A 13,517-nucleotide genomic window follows, 5' to 3' on the forward strand; every position below is an offset into this window, starting at 1 on the left:
TGCCCAGCTGTTATGTCTTTGCTCTCCTTGCAGCACTGGTAATAGTAGGAAACGACACGGGCATGGTTGGGTTCCAAATAACCAAGCTCACTGACTACATACAAGGTCCATGTCTCTCTTTCTATACACTATCTGTTAGGACCTGGTGATTTCTACAACAGAAGACTGGGAGGTCCACTAGAGGGCTCCCAAACTATCAGGGCTTCCAATTCCTATACAACAGCAAAACTATCAAAAACTTGAGAACAGAAGATATTCTCTCTCTTATTCCTCATGAGACTACAAGGAGAATGTTAAGTAGGCAGGATAGATCACACACTGGAATTTTATCAGGTTAACATTGAGGCTGTGAGATGAGTGATTCCTTCCCCTCCACCTCTCCTTTTTTTAACCATTTCATTTTTAGCCAAATTTGGAGTTTCCTCACTTTGACAAAATGGTTACTTTACATTCATTAGAATATCAAGGTTGGAAGGGACATCTAGCCCAACCCCCTGCTCAAAGCAGGACCAATCCCCAATTAAATCTCAAAACGGCCCCCTCAAGGACTGAACTCACAACCCAGGGTTTAGCAGGCCAATGCTCAAACCTCACATTCTTGTATTACCCATGTTACTTTCACTCAAACTGGTCCACCAATTTTTTGAACTATATTTAGACAATTTAACAAGCAAAATAGGATCATTTTTAAATTCATGATGAAATAATAAAAAAAAAACACAACCCTCACTTCTTGAATTTCAAGTAGTTTGGCACTCATTATAAACAGTTCCAAAAGTGACAGTGAGTTTTTTGTTTGTTTGATTTTTAAACAGTCACCAGTGATCAACATTGCAATATTACATTTTATCCAATGGATGACACAGCCAGCCATGCAGTATGCCGTAATGCCATGCTGGGGCAATGATTCAGTACTGACTCAAAGAGAAAAATCATTGAACATATAAAAAGAATGGAGTTTTTCATAAGAAAAAAAAGATGGTCTGAAAATAATAAGTAGGAAAAAGGTATAAATATCAATTGACTCAGAAAGATCACATATAGCCAGTCAAATATTCTTTAGCAGAACTTAAAACATCAATAAATCCAATCCTGTCCCTCTCACATGCTAGCAGAACATAAGCAGCTTGAGTAAAGCTTCTGAACATTATTTGTATCCTAACTTTGATTCATGCACAGCTGATTGGAAATAATACTTGCTTTTGGAACTCTCAACATCTGAATATATTTTAAGCTAACATGCCTAGGGTTGTTTTTTTTTAAATGTTTGAAAATTATTTTTTAAGTATCCAAGATAAACACACAAGTTCTCTCCACTTTTTGTCTATAAATTTCTTCTCTGGTGCTGGGACTCAGAAAACAACTGTAAACAGCCAGACAAATGAAGTCAGAAATCAACAATGCAAAGAAAGGCATATATAGGAAAGCCATTACATGGCGGAAGGCAACGAGAGACCTAGGCATTTGTATCAGAGTTTGACTAATGGAACTTTGAAATAGGGCAAAAATAGAAGGAGAAGCAGGGGAAGGCTAACCACCAATGCAGATGACAAAAAGAACCTTCACTGAAGATGATTACACAGCAGTAGTTCAGACACCACTCTGAGCTCACAGGCCCCTGCAAAATGTCTAAATCAATGTACACTTTGTTTTTACACTTGTGCTTCACCAAATCATCTATTACAAATGAATAGAAACCACTGTATTGTGCTCTGAGTCACACAACGCATCCTGGTTTTAATCTCACCTCTAGGTACCGATAAGGTTTAGGAAAATCAAGAAGCTTGGTGGTTTTTATATGGCATCTTGTTGCTGGCAATCATGGAAGTAATAACATCCTAGTATTTCACAGTCTTCAGTATGCTGGGTCTCGTTGGCAGAGATGAGAGTGAAGCAGAAAGGAGTGATGCACAGAATGAATCTTGCAAATGAAAAGCAAGGTCTTAAAATTTTAAAGTTGGGATTTTAATTAAGAATTCCAAATAAAGTCAATTTGTTTTTACAACCCCCAAGGGACTTACTCTATCCTACCATTGCCTATTCTTCTGCTCACAGTCTGTTCCAGCACAGGCTGGATAATGTGCAAAAGTGAGATTAGTCTTGTGCAAAGCTGCCACTATCTGAAACAGCTTCCCATTCTCTATTTCTAGGGCTTGTTCACAATACCACTTATGTCACTCAGGGGTGTGAATAAGCCACCCCTGAGCGATGAATGTTACACTGACCTAAGCGCTGGTGTGGACAGCTCTATGTCAGCAGGAGAGCTTCTCCTGCTGACACAGCTACCTCCTCTCGCTGAGATGGTTTTATTATACCAATGGGAGAGCTCTCAAATACACATATTGTTATGAGCTGGCTTAAACCTTGTTATGGGTTGAGTTAAAACCTCATTGAAACTGATATGTGAGCATGCCCTTCACCTAATATAGTTGTAAGACACAGCTAAGGGGCCTCACCTAAAACAAGGCATAATAGAATCTTCCCAGAAACCAGGACCATGTGGGTGGAGGGTCCCCCGGGGCATTATTTTGATCAGGTAGGTGGCTGCGTCACTGGGTGTGGAAAAAGTCTAGCTGGTGGGGTGACTAGAAACAGAGAGAGAACTGAGGCAGAGCAAGAAAGCTAAGCAAGAGCCTGTAAGCACAGGAGACTGCTTCTGGCTTAGGAGGCTTGGGGCTGTACGCTAAGAAATTGCTTCTTTTGTTCTTGATTCCTCCTGCATTTAAAGAAGCAGAACTTTGTACGTTCCTTGTAAATGAACAAGATGGCATAAAAAAAGAAAAAAACAAAAAAAACCCAACAGATTTCATCACTTTCCACTCCCAACTGGAACAACCTGCAGGGCCCCAACTTTGACTAGCCATTTGGGTCAAAAAGAGGTAACGAGATCTTTCTCCTCTTCTTAACTATTTTCCCCTCCCCCTATTTATTTCTCTCAGATAAGCATTTTGGGCATCTGTATGAAAAAAAGTTATACACCAAATGCAACTTTATTATATTGGAAAAGTAAGTTTCTGAATTTCTAATTAATTTCTCTAATTTTTAACACATACAGGCAGTTTAAACTGATAAACACTTAGCTTGCATAGACCCAGATTGAACAAGCACTTAAACTCAGTTAAGTGTTTTGTTAAATTGGGACAGGGCCCAACTTCAATGGATACAAGGTACAAGTGGTTGTCTTCTTTTATAGGGCCTAATTCGGAGACGTTTTAAGCACGCATGGACTCATGTCTACTGAAACAATGTACTAAGCAGTTTTGTTCCTCTTCAGGACTTCCCCATCCCCAATGTTGGCCTGATTTGGGGTGACAATTGTTGCCTGTAAAACACCTAAACTGCCTTTAGCTTTTTTCTTTTCTTCCTTCACATAGTCCTTCCTGCTTACTGGACCGGATGCATCAATGAGATAATGACAAGAATGTTCTTTGGTTTTGAAGCTGAATGAGTAAACAACATTCCTATTTATTATTTATCTGCTTTCAAATCCTCATGAATACCTCCAGTGATAATTACCTAATTTCTATCAATTTATTTCTAGGTAACCATCACACACAAAATGGACCATACATAATAGCACAATTCAATATTTATGAAGTGATTCTTTTTTATGAACATATAGAGACTCAGTAATTACAACTAGAGCTATGCTTTAAAATTCCACAGTGGAAACAAACTGAATAGAAATAATGTTGCTTTGTTAGAACTTAAAGTTATCCTGCCAGCTGAAAACACTGTAATTAAGATAAATAAATAAATAAACACAACAGATGTAGTTATCTTGTCGCCTGCATGCTGCCAGCTGGGATTCATAAAGTCGCCTGGAATTAATTCTGCAGAGGAGGTCTTTCCATGAAGAAAGTTCTGACACTGCCTTTTTGCCATGTTCATCTCTATGAACCAACAGCAACAGTGTCCCATCCCAAGTCAACCTGGGAAAGAGGCAGTTTCTCCAACAGCCAGGTCCCAAGCTACCAAAGGCTTTAGAGATGGTCACCACCATCTTCAATTGCACTGAAAATTGAATAGACAGCCAGGTCAGAGCATGAAGCACTGGCGATTCATGCTCATATCGGCTCACTCATTGTAGAGATAGGCAGTAGCATTCTGGATGATGTTCAAGGGTTGCCCTTCACAGAGTTCACTGAAGTTATCAATGCGTGAGGTGACGAATGCATGAACAACTGTCAGACCTTTCAGCTGATCAGACCTTGAAGGCAACATTTTGAGTGTTTTGAGATATTTGACTCCTCATTTCACCTACTGCTTTAATAATGCATCAATTAAGGGGTGAATGTTCACAGCAGTGTCTGGAAAAGGTTGGAGGATTCATGCATTTCAACATTTAAGACCTCTTGACCCTTATGAAAAGGAGAATGCTCTCCTATGCAAAATGGGGTATTTTTAAAAAAACATCCTACAAACCTCCATAGCAGGCATAGAATTCTTTATTACATTCTTTAGGGTGGTTTAAACATAAAGTTACCTCTTTACTGTAAAACCTATAGAATTTAATAATTTTAATGTAATTATTGTTTTCATATCACCAATTCATAGATAAGGCTAGAAGGAACCATTGTGATCTCATCTGATTTGCATAACACAGGCCACAGGACCCCCACAAATTAATTCCAGTTTGAACTACAGCCTATCTTTTAGAAAAACATGCAATTTTAATTTAAAAATTTCCAGTGATGGAGAGTCCACCACAACCCTTGGTAGGGTGTTCCAATGGTCAATTATCCTCATGGTTAAAAATGTCGAGTCTGAATTTTTCTAGCTTCAACCATTGCCTCTTGTTAAATCTTTGTCTGCTAGGCTAAAAAGCCACTTATTATCAAACACATAGGCAGTTATGGGGTGATTTGATCATCGTCTATAATCTTTTCTCTATTAAGCTAAGCACATCAATTGACTCAAGGAGCTCACTCTCTGAACCCTCTCCAATTTATTAACATCCTTCTTGAATTGTTGACACAAGCACTAGACACAGTATAACAGCAACGGTCGCACCAGTGCCAAATACAGAGGTAGAATAACCTCCCTATTTCTATTTGATATGTCCTTGTTTACACATCTAAGGATTGTGTTAACCCCATCTCACTGGGAGCTCATGTTCAGCTGACTATCCATCATGACCCCCAAGTCCTTTTCGGATTCAAAGTCCCCCAGGAAAAAGTATCCTGTCCTGTAAGTTCAATTCAGTTCTATGAGGCTTTTCCATAAGGGATCATTTAATAAGTTTAAGTCATCTGTGACACTGTAGTAAAACGAAGGATGGCAGCCGAATCAACCCAATTTTGACTGCATTAGCTGATAACAAGATCAGTGTATGGTAACAAAATAATGATAATTTGCAGATGAAAGGGGGAAAAAAAACAAAAATAGCAGGAAATGTTCAATGAATAATGGCATTGTATAACTGCAGTGATAAACAGCTAAGTGTTTTGAATAAAGATATCACCAAATTGCACTAATAAAATCTATATATTTGCATATGATCCCAGTTCAGTTCTACCATGTTGTTTCTTGCTCCCATCACTGCCTGTCACACCAAATCAGGGTATCACCAAAACTATTTCAGACACCAATCTTAAATCTTATGTAAAGCTTGGTGGTCTGACTGCATTTTATTAAAGTGTTGGATAAAAAAGGCATGGAAAGAGGTTCAGACTATTCTTCCATTTGACAAGTGATGTTAATCAGCGCTTAACATTTAAATGTCTTTTTAAAATAAACAGATGAGAGCTGATTCCCGCAGCTGAGATTTAAAGGGCGCTGGGCTCCCCGCCGCTGCGGGCAACCCAGAACCTTTTGATTCCCTGCCGGGGTTGGGATTTAAAGGACTCTGGTCTCCCCGCCGCTGCAGGCAGCCTAGAGCCTTTTAATTCCTAGCCACGGCTGGGATTTAAAGGGCTCTGGGCTCCCCGCCGCTGCGGGCAACCCAGAGCCCCCGCGGCTGCGGACAGCCCAGAGCCCTCTGACTCCTGGCCGCGGCTGAGATTTAAAGGGGTCTGCGGGCAACCCAGAGCCCTCTGACTCCCGGCTGCAGCTGAGATTTAAAGGGCTCTACGCTCCCCGCCGCTGCAGGCAGCCCAGAGCCTTTTAATTCCCGGCCGCAGCTGGGATTTAAAGGGCTCTGGGCTCCCCGTGGCTCCAAATATTGGTGGAGCAGAGCCCCTGACTTTGAATATTCCTGGGGCTTTAGCCCCAGGAGCCCATATAAGTTGGCGCCCATGGATGAGAGGAAGCTATCAAAGTAAACATTCAGCATGCGTGTGTGAAAACATGGCATGGGGAGAGAGGTGGACACTGAATGAGTTAGCAGCTGCTTCTTGTTGCATGCAGTTCAGACCATTTTGGAGTATGTCTAGTGTTGGGGAAAAAATTAAATACCTAGGCCCTAAACTGAATAACGCACCTTAACATGCAACAGGAAAAATGACTGACAAGGCTTTTTAATGATTTACAAGCATTGTGCTAAACTTTGAGATACCATGGGGAGGGTGATCCAAAACCAGGCGGTAAAAGAACAGATATAGAATAAAATAAAGATGACTCACAGGGCGGAATATATGCCCTTAGAAAGTGCATTAGACTCACACAGTAGACAAAAAGGGAACATTAGGAGACCATAACATGACCTGCTGCAGCCCTCTGAGGGATTGGCTCTCTTCTTTCTCCCTCCAAGCTCATTATTACAGCACTAAAACCGTCCTCTCTCATAGTCATTTGTGCAAGAAAAATGGCAGTGCCCCACTCTGTAGTCACTCAGTGTTAAAATCTAGAACTGCTACAACTATCTCTGACTGAAATTAGATGAAGGTTTCTAACCATTAGAGGAGTGAAGTTCTGGAACAGCCTTCCAAGGGGAGTAGTGGGGGCAAAAGACATATCTGGCTTTAAGACTAAGCTTGATAAGTTTATGGAGGGGATGGTCTGATGGGATAGCCTAATTTTGGCAATTAATTTGGCAACTGATCTTTGATTATCAGCAGGTAAGTATGCCCAGTGGTCTATGATGGGATGTTATATGGGATGGGATCTGAGTTACTGCAGAGAATTCTTTCCTGGGTGTCTGGCTGGTGAGTCTTGCCCACATGCTCAGGGTTTAACTGATCGCCATATTTGGGGCCGGGAAGGAATTTTCCTCCAGGGCAGATTGGCAGAGGCCCTGGAGGTTTTTCGCCTTCCTCTGCAGCATGGGGCATGGGTCACTTGCTGGAGGATGCTCTGCACCTTGAGGTCTTCAAACCACAATTTGAGGACTTCAGTAACTCAGACATAGGTTAGGGGTTTGTTATTGAAGTGGATGGGTAAGATTCTGTGGCCTGCATTGTGCAGGAGGTCAGACTAGATGATCATAATGGTCCCTTCTGACCTTAAAGTCTATGAGTCTATGAGTCTATGAGACTGGATGTAATATGGAAGAGAAATGAATTGGGAAATAGCTATAATAAGCACATGACCAAAAATAAAATATAAAGAGGAGATTCCCTCCAAAAGGAAGGGCAGCCGTAGCACAGTATTTCTGTTCCTTAAGCATAGTGGGAGCCGCTGCAATTCCTTTATATGGTTTTCTTGCATGACTGGCAGTGGTAAAAAAAAAACCCTCAAAAAGTTCATCGTTTGGATCAATATCCCCAAATCCAGCTCTGCCATCCCTGACACCCAACTCCCACCCCCTATCTTGAGCCCTCACGGATGCCACTGAGATACCTCAGAGCACTGGAACAGGAATTGCAATGCTCTTACCGTAAACTGAGTGCCAAAGCTATTGCCTCTCTCTGCCATGTGCCACCTTTGGGGCCCAATTCTGCTTGGAGTTCCCTTGACTCCCATGGGGTTGTTGGGATTATTGGTCTTTGTAACCCTCTAGTGGTTGGGCCACAAAGGATTTAAGTGTCTTCTAATGCCATCTTGCTCAGGGAGATGGTCCTTTGGTTTAGGCTGTGTGGGGAGTCATGTTTTTGGATCCAGAGCACTCAGGTTCAACCTCAAGCAGGTTTAGTTACAGCTATAATTTCTGAGTAGTGTCTGGGGTGGAGATGGGTGATGGAAGAAAAGTCCTGAGAATGGGATTAGCAAAAGGAGAGTGAAGATGTATGGAGTACGGAGTCAAAAAGGCTGTTCCAGTTACAAGGGAGAGGCACACTAGCAGGTACAGAAACAAAGGGAAATGAACAGGAAGAGCAAAGGGGCCAGGAGAGAAGTAGGGAGCAATCATAGCCCAGACATAAAAAGACAGAAAGGCCGCAGGAGTGCATGTGTCTAAAATTAACTTCACATTTCTCAAAGCTAACAATGAATGAATCCCGCTTCAGTATATTAAATGCCAAGTGTTCAGATGGAGCCTTACCCAAAGGTTCGATGCTGCATTGAACCACCACGGTCATGTATTTGGCTCTGACATTCTCATGGATTTTTGAGCTCTTGAAGCTATCAGAGATGCTAAGAGTCAGCAGGTGCAGCACTTAAACCCGCTGTTCATTACACAGGCCCATAAAAGGTTCCAGTAATTGGCATCTGGTTGCCATAACAACCATAAAAAAGGCCCATAAATAGAACATCTTCAACCAGCAGGAAATCATGTCGGCAGAGAAGGTTTAAGAGCCAGCTTGTCTTAAGGTGCATTCTCCTTAAAAAAAGATATTCATATTCAGCCTAACACAAGTGTAACATTGCCACAGCCATCAATGACTGCGCTACTGTCATTACGCTGCAAATTATGGCTACTCTGAACTTTGTGGCAACAGTAGGGAGAGTACTCCAATCCTCCTTCCCCTAGACCACTTGGCCCTAATATTTCAACTAAAAAAAGAAACAGTTCTTAGTATACGGCCTACGAGCCATATATGAGCCATTCGAACTCCATCCAATAGAGAGCAGGCATGGACACGCTTCTTACCCAAAAATGCATTTCCCCTTTGTTTCCTACTGCACAGGGGGATGTAGCAGGAGAAGAGTCCCATTTCTTTGTAAACCAACCCAAGCCACTCAGATTTAAAAAAGGGCAATCACTCAGATGAGAAAGCAGCAAGAGATTCTCAAGAGTCAAAGCTTTCCTTATGGTACATCCAGCTTCCAGGAAGGAAGAACTGTTCTTTGTAAGAATGGAGTGAAAGGAAGGTCTCAGTGAAGATTAGGATATTCAACTTTTTTTTCTGACAGCTTTGCTTTCTAGACATTAATCATTATTATTAATTTGGTTGTCACAGAAGCAAGACACCATTACACCACACCTCTTACAGTAATCACAAGCATAACAGCTGCATCCAGTCATTAGCATGAGGATCCCCTGAAGGAGGCAAATACTGAATGTGAGGCTATTGCACTTTTAAATACTTTCCAATATAAAGGTTGGTCTGGGATCCTTGCAAACACTACAATGTACACCTATAGATAACAGCATGCATACTTACCATAACTTACACTGCTTCAACTTGACTGTATTCCCTTAACTTGCATCTCTGACTCCCTCCCTGCTTCTGAAGGAAGAGGGCAGCAATTATTACTGAGCATACAACTTTACAAAAATGGAGGAGTAGGCTTATGCCTATAAGAGAGCTGTGGTATTTGGACCTGTCTGAGTTAGCAGTGAAAGAAAAAATAGCTTATTGACAAGCAGAGCAATCATATGAATTTGAAGAAATGTGGACCACGTTTACTGATCTCTTTGGATACAGAATGCTCCGACAGCCCAGTAATGCCAGACTTCCATTCCACCTGACCTCTCTGCTTTTTCCCCTCCCTCTTCTCTCCCTCAATCTCTTCCTTCCCTTTATTGCCTATTTGTGTGTGTCTTTTTATTATTCTTGTTACCCCACCCAAACATATTGTCTAATTTTGTATTGCAGGTTGGCAAGTTGTAAAGTTGGGTAATGGCATAATTTTATTGGCTATCCTATGAAATGTGCAGTATTTGGATAGATATACAAGCTGGGTGTCATTTACCTTTTGTATTTTTATTGTCTGCTTCTTTATGAACATTACTTTAAAAATTAATCAGAAAAATATGTAATGAACTCAAAGCCACTTACCTGTGAACATAGGTAGGCTTATGGCCATTAACCTCCTCCCCTTCCCAATTGCCTGTCACACCTACTTGTTGCACTGTAAGCTCTTGATGGCAGTGTCTTTCTTTTATTAATGTATTCGTGCAGTGCCCAGCCCAGTACAAATGCCACCACCTTGCTCACATACAGCACTTTTCATCAGTAGCTCTCAAAGCACTTTACAGAGGAGGTCAGTATCATTATCCTCATGTTACAGGTGGGGAAACTGAGGCACAAAGAGGGGAAGTGGCTTGCCCAAAGTCACCTGGCAGACCAGTGGCAGAGTTCAGAATAGAAGCCGAGTCACCTGGGTCCCCATACTGGGCTCTATCCACTAAGCCAAAGACTGCCAATAAAGCCCTGATAATAACTGGGGCCTTGGGGCCCTATCAGAATACAATCATTAAAAACAGTCATCTCTGGACTCTGGCCTCAGTGGAGATACACATTCACATCAAGATATTTAGAGAGCAAACTTCACAAAAATATAGACCTACTTTTTCTCAGGCTCTCACAGCTGTGTTTTGATCCTGCTGTATGTTGAGTAAACTTCAAGATGTACAACACGATGTATTCTCCACTGCTATTAACTGGATCCTCTAATTACATTTACTTAATCAAAGATAAAACCTCCCAGCAGAGGTTCTGTAACTATATGAATTTTTCCTTTATCTTTCCAAAATACTCTATTTACTTGGCATCTTTGATTATATTTTTCATTCTCAGTAATCCTTTTAGCCTCTGAAATCCATAGTTATTTCTTTTCAAACTGTGCTCTTACTCTCGGTGTTAGTTAAGTCATTTCTGCTTCCACTTGTTCGGAAATTTGACAACAGTGAAGTTTTTTTAAAATCACATTGATTTTAATTATGTCATCAGCACATACAGCCATAGACAGGAACTTGCTTCTGTGTTATAAATCTAAATAAATGTTTGTAACCAATATCCTATGACTGTTCAACAGTAGGAGTTCAACTGCAATAAGCTGTTTACCAGACATTCTGGGCCTGATTTCAGAACCCATAAGGAATACAAGTGCATGTGCAAAACAGGCATATCATTATGTGCCTAATTTGTGTGTGCAGTTCCTGGGGGTATGTGTAAATGGCTAATTTCCATACACAGATACCTTATATGTGCATGTATTAATAGTCCTTGACAAATGGACATGCAACTGAGCATACATTTTGTTTATATAACTGCATTCATAATCCATTTAAAAATCAGACCCTCTATATCTGGTGAGCAAACACTAATATGTTCCTAGAAAATCTGAACCCAGACAACACACATCATTCTGGCTAGCTTAAGTCTTATTGAGGTTTATGGTGAAATTTTGCCCTCATTTACACCTGTACAAACCCAGGTGAAGTCAATGGGTTGAATAGCAGAATTTGTTTCTTACATACTCAAATGATCATCATGATGATTTTCATCCCAAGAGATCCTGAAGTGCTTTTACAAACTAAGGCCTGGTCTAAACTAGAAAGTTTTGCCAGCATAACTATGTCACTGAGGAGTGTGGACAAAAAAAATCACACCCTTAACACATAGTTATGCCAGCAAAAGCCCTAGGGTAGGTGCAGTTTACCAGCAAAAGATTCCTTTTGCTCATATAACTTACTCCCTTTGGGGAACTGGTTTTAGCTATACCAACAAAAGAACTCTTGCAAGTATAAATGTCATCTCCACTGGTGGGGGTGGGATGAGGTAATATCTATACTGTATAGCTATACCAGTATATCTGCATTGACAACCCTTCCAAGTATGGACAAGGCCTCATACACAGCATGGGATCACTTCATCCAGATCTGAAATGAAGCCACCTCTGGGGTGAAACTTGGTAAATGCTTAACACAACAACAACATTATGCCAGAGATTATAGAAGGGGGCCAGAAGAATATTTTATCCATTGAAATTGCCTGGGGTATTTGGTCAGGATGTCAGATTAATTCTATAGCTTTTATGAAGAGTACCATAAGACCTTTAATGTCCTGAAGCGATCAGGACCTCAGTTCTAAACCTCATCCAAGAGCATGTGGCACAGCAACACATAGCAGTATTGGTTCAGTGTTGACTGAGAAGGCAGAGTGCCAACGACTTATTCAACAGCAATCATCTGGGCTGCCTAGGTAGGTCTCCAACAATGGCCTTGACCTGACCTGACCTGACTCTTCTTCGCTTCTAATTAATACATCTCCAGTAATCTTAGTTAACTAATGAGAAAGGGGAGAAAACTTAGCTGGGCACCAAGTCTGTGGGACTGAGGTAGGCAGAAGCTTTGTTCAGTTTCACATGGTAGTAATTTTTATTTTTATGATTTATTTATATATTCCAGCAAATAGCGGTTTAAATATGAAAGCTAAAACAAATTTAAGTTCACTCATGAGTAGATGAATGGCAGAATTAAAAGCTACTGTCTGATAACTATGTTAATTGAACCAACTAAAGGATCAACAAAACGATAAGCAGGTCAGGTAAGTGGCTTCCTCCAGATACAAGAGCACAAGCCTGCACCCTACAGCCATGGTCCTGAAGCAAACTATTTGTTTGTGCCTTCAACTCACTTCAGTAGTATCTTTCCCAAGTTAGAAATGAATCCTCCCTACCACTACAGCAATGTTTACCAGGGATTTTGCCTTCAAATGCCTCCAGGCTCACTTGAAGGGCTTAGATCTCACTTCAGTTCACTAGATAAAGATGAAAGGCAAGGTTCAAAGTGTCCAGTAAGCGAGGGAGCATATCTTATGCACATCGACCTAAATCTTGGAGAATTCTTGGGGGAGGACGGAGGGAGATGAAGAATGAAGAAGGGTTATTGTCAGGGCTTTTTCTCACAACTAGACAAACTCTCCTAGAAAGACAATGGATATGTGAACTGGGAAAGGGGATAGACAGCAAAATTTGTGTAAATACCATGAGCCAAACAGATGGCAAAATACACACCACAGCTCAAAGAGAGCAAAACTTTCCAGAGACCAATATGAGCAGTGAGGAAAACCAAAAGGAAGGATTTTTGTTTTGCAAACCTTCATCAATAGTCTACTGTATTTGCAAAACCGTTGGTGGCTCAGATTAAGGGTCCCCTTTTATCCAAAGCCCCAAAGTTTGGATAAATAGTTCCAGTTGTGACCCATCTCTAGCCACATCCCATTGGGAACAGTAGTATTGGTAGAAGAAAGCTGAGCACACAGAGCAATAAAGGAGAAGAAACTCTTCAAAGACAAAATTTTAACACTTACTGAAACTAAGGGAATATTAAAATGAGTCAGTTAGAAGAATGAAGCCATACAGCAGAGATTCTCACACTTCAAGATCTAGCATATCACATCTAAAATTCAAGAGGTATTTTCCCCTTAAAGGGATTCATTTTTGGTATAAAATTCCTCAACATTATTTTGTAGTTATGATGCCCTCCTGCAAGAACTGATGTGAAGCTGGGTTTGGAAGGACAGAGTACA

The sequence above is a fragment of the Mauremys mutica genome, chromosome 13 (genome assembly GCF_020497125.1).
Source record: "Mauremys mutica isolate MM-2020 ecotype Southern chromosome 13, ASM2049712v1, whole genome shotgun sequence".
In the NCBI taxonomy this organism is placed as follows: Eukaryota; Metazoa; Chordata; order Testudines; family Geoemydidae; genus Mauremys; species Mauremys mutica.